This window comes from Myripristis murdjan, chromosome 3, assembly GCF_902150065.1.
Source record: "Myripristis murdjan chromosome 3, fMyrMur1.1, whole genome shotgun sequence".
Taxonomy (NCBI): Eukaryota; Metazoa; Chordata; class Actinopteri; order Holocentriformes; family Holocentridae; genus Myripristis; species Myripristis murdjan.
Window position 1 is genome coordinate 23,206,846 of NC_043982.1, and position 4,195 is coordinate 23,211,040.

The window sequence follows — 4,195 nt, forward strand, 5'->3', positions numbered from 1 at the left end:
GTTGTGTGTACAGACTTGAAAATAACTGCTGTACAGCTGTTGTTACAGCGGTGGTTTATTCTGCTTCTGCCTGCAAGCAGACATCTAAAGGCATATGCAATTTAACATCTGTATACAAAGTAAATTAGATTTTCACAGGATCGGAAATTCATGGGTTCAAAGGAAATACTGTATGAAAAGTGAAATTGTCTTATTCAGAAAATCTATGGTGTGATATGTTTAATGCATTGAGGCATTTGCCCTTGCATCTGTAGATGAATTTGTCATGCATGATTCAGATAGGAATGCAAATCTGACCTTTTCAAAAACAGAAAAATATACACTGCATAAAAAATGCAAAGGCCTTCAAACAAGACACTGCCGACTAACTGGTGTCAGGGATTGTATTGTAGGACCGCCCATGCAACATCTGTGTGGTGCTATGCATATAGCCATTTCAAAATAAAACTTCAGCACTAATTTGTATCTTGTAGTGGTGCATGATTAGTGTTACATGGACTGCAGATGTCAAGAGAAAACAATCTGTCTCGGTTTTATTTCTGGTTGAAGGTCATTATTGTCATGGAGTGTCACCATATAGCTAAAGATCCCTCCATCTGAACAGGCTTTGCTAGACTCTCACCCTCACTGGTGTACAACATATTGGACACCTTACAATGCACAACATAGGTCAAAATGGCCCACATTCATTTCCTTAGCTCAATATTTCTCTGCCATATCTTTGAAACCAATTTATTTCATTGTACGTTATTCCAGGTTTTTGATCATTATAAACATTAAGATTCATTTAAGATTTCTTACTTTGTGATAGACAAACAAATGGTTTTTGTATGACTATCTCAAATATGCAGATGTAAGTCAGTAATGATCATGTACGCAACAGAATGATTTTTGCAATAAAGAAAAGTTATAATCATAATTTTATTAAAATAATTATTTTTGCAGGATGGTTTATGCTACAAATAACTGATTTATGTGTGTAATTGTGTGTAACAGTGTAAATGTTATTTTTTTTTTAGCATTATTTAATCTGCAGTCAACTGTGGCCTGTGTGGTTACAGCATCAACTTGCATTGCTTTGTTATTTTCTCTCAGTGCATTCACTCAGAAGAAATTGGAACAATGCTTGTTGCTATGATCCTTGCACACAGGTCTGTTGCATTTTGCACACCAACTGCTGACTTTTCAATCACTGACAGATGTCAGATCTTATAGCTCTTCATTTTAACTTGGCCCTTTGTGACATTCTCCCAGGGTTGGGTGGTGGCTTGGTTTTGATTTTTCACCCCACATCTTCCCCTTGCCTCTGTAATACGCTCTGGGAGCTTGGAGCTTGCCTTCCATGAGCTTCTTCATGTCTGGCCTGACAAACTCTTTGGCATGTTGTTTTCAGCCTTCAGTATGAATTTTGACCAGCAGTGACTGGTTGCTAGGGTGTGCAAGGTTACGGCAAGGGTGTGTCCTCGTGGTTATGGGGTGTACTAGGTGGTTGATGGGGTGCTTCTTGGTGGTTATTAGCTAGTACTCAGTGTTTGCAAGGTGTTTTTGGCTGTTTGCTAGTGCATACTATGTTGATACTTGGGTTTTTCAAGGGGTTGCTGTTGGTGTTCTAGGTATTTGCTGGGGTGTACTAGAAAAAACAGTAGCAATAGTGATAGAAGTAATATTTGAAGTAGACCTGAACTTTTGACCTGGTAAGTTGTCAACAGTAAAATATTAAATTGCTGCCATTCAGTAGGGAGCATCAGGGTCTGCCATATGGTTTCACACCAACTCCAGAGTCAAAGTGCTGCTCTTCAGGTCAGTGACAAAAACAAAAAAACAGACAAACAGACAAAAACAAACTTAAGCCAAATTTGATCCCACTGTTGTGGATAGTGTGAAGGAGACAGCTCTGCCTTATTTGCTGCCTAATAATACATTTTAAATATAACGTAACCAACAGTCACTAACTTTTGTGATAGCATTGGTGGTACAGAGGAGGGGACACAGGGGTCAGCGTATCACACAAAACTGTCATTACAGGCCCGATCAACCTAACAACCACACAGTAACTGCTGACAATTAGCGTAGCTTTGATTAAAGGATTAGGGCCTCAGTTTGTTGCACCAGGTAAAGATGAAAGTGAGGGGGTGATTCCATAGTGCTGGACCAAGTCTGACAGTTTCTGCCACCCAGCATCGGGTAACAGGGACTGCCACATGGGTTCACATCAACTCTAATCCAGAGTCGAGGCATGTTGCTCTTGATGGCTGTGGTAGATATGTCACAGACGTGGGTCAGTGCCTTTTCATTTGGAAATGACCTCACAAGCCACCCATACTACTGATGGATATGACAATGGAGATAATTGGAGATGGGGTAGTTGGGAGTTGGGAGTTCAAGTGAATTATTTCATAATACCTAATCAAACATACAGCTGAGGCAACATAGGGCCTAATTTAAATGGGAATTCATTTCTCAGCAACTGAGGGAACTGTTACTTACCAAACAAAGAAAATAAAGATTTTGACACACTTTTGGATTACAATTATACAAGGAAAGTTGTTTCAAAGATGTCAGACAGTATCATAATTACATGCAGCTTTATGCAGCACCAACCATAGCACTGCACAAAAAAAAATAAAAAAATGCTGATTTTCTTTATCAGGATGGAGGTGATCTAATTAGAGTCTTTAGTCTTGTTCTCAACCATGCAACATGTTGGCACCTCCCTCGTAAATAATGGTAACTATTTTTCAAATATTCTGCCCCAGGCCTCAGTATCAACATGGACTGGAAATGTTGTTATAATGCACCACACTACCTTGTAGAGATAGAAGTGTAGGCAAATTAACAACATTTATCTCTGGAGTAACTATAGACTTCACATGATCATCTAAAAGATAAGATTATCTGCAGTCACTGTTAACAAAAAGGCATCAGAATGTGAACAAAAAGTGCACACTCTGAGGTAATATTTTAAGGGTTTGAAGATATAACCTGCTTTAGTAGACAATATTATATAAGGATTTGCTAAACAAAAAAGTTGATTCAGTCCTTTTAAAGAACTGGATGGAAGAAAATGAACGGGGAGGGAAACAGAGACCTGTATGGTGTATGCACAAAACATAAGATATAAAACACACATAAACAGTAAATCAGAGGCAAGGAAGCTGATTGAAAGTGTTTGAGGATGTTTCAAAGACTCACTCTCTAGAAGATCAATGCTACCCAGATTCTAAGTCCATCTGACTGCCTGTGTGGCAGTCTAGCCTCTGCTTCCCTTGTGCTAATACAGCAGAATATAATTTCAAAAGCATCCATTATGTTTGTGCCTGGGGTTTGAGCTGTGACAGCCCCAAAGCACAAATCATAAAATCAGAGAGGGGTGACCTCAAAACAGTTTCATATGTGTCCCTTTTGTTAATACCATCAGCAAAAAGTATTGGATTTGTTTATCTCAGGTATGAATTGTGACTTATATTTCTAGTTTTCAGGGATTATAAAATTATGATTTAGTTAGTCAGGCAGCTTCAGTTGTTGGAAAAAATAGACATTCCTCTTGCAAATATTTTCCGTCTCCAGAGGGGGAAAAAAATTCCATATCTCAGGTTGTTTTGATACCCAGCTCTCACTCTTGTATTCTATCCCAACATAACCCTGACCCCTCTGATGGGACTTCCTCTTGGTATGGGCTGTTTGTTCAGGCGGTTCACACTAATTCGCTTGTTCACAGACTTGTGCCACAGTGAGTTCTTTTGTGTAAGTGCTGTAGTCTGAGCTTGCATGTGTCTGTCTGTGAGAGTATGTCTGTTTGGTAATGAACTTGTGATTGCATGTGCGAAAGAAATCTTCTTAGAAAGAAAGCTTCAGGAGGCTAGACAGATTGAGTGATGAAGACACAATGTAATGAAGTGAATTACATATTAGTTTTCTAATCCGGGTGGGGGTGAAAGGCTGTCTTGCCTCTACCACTAAAAGGAAAAGTGAACAGTGTAGCCATAGTCCAAGCTCATATGACTCCTAACACAAACTGCCATAACAGCAAACGTGGAGCCATGAGGCTGGTCTTAACGTCGACACGTTCTGCCGGGGGATTTGTGTGTGTGTGTGTGTGTGTGTGTGTGTGTGTGTGTGTGTGTGTGTGTGTATGTGTGTGTGTGTGTGTGTGTGTGTGTGTGTGTGTAAAAACATGCCCGTGTTTTTGTTTCTG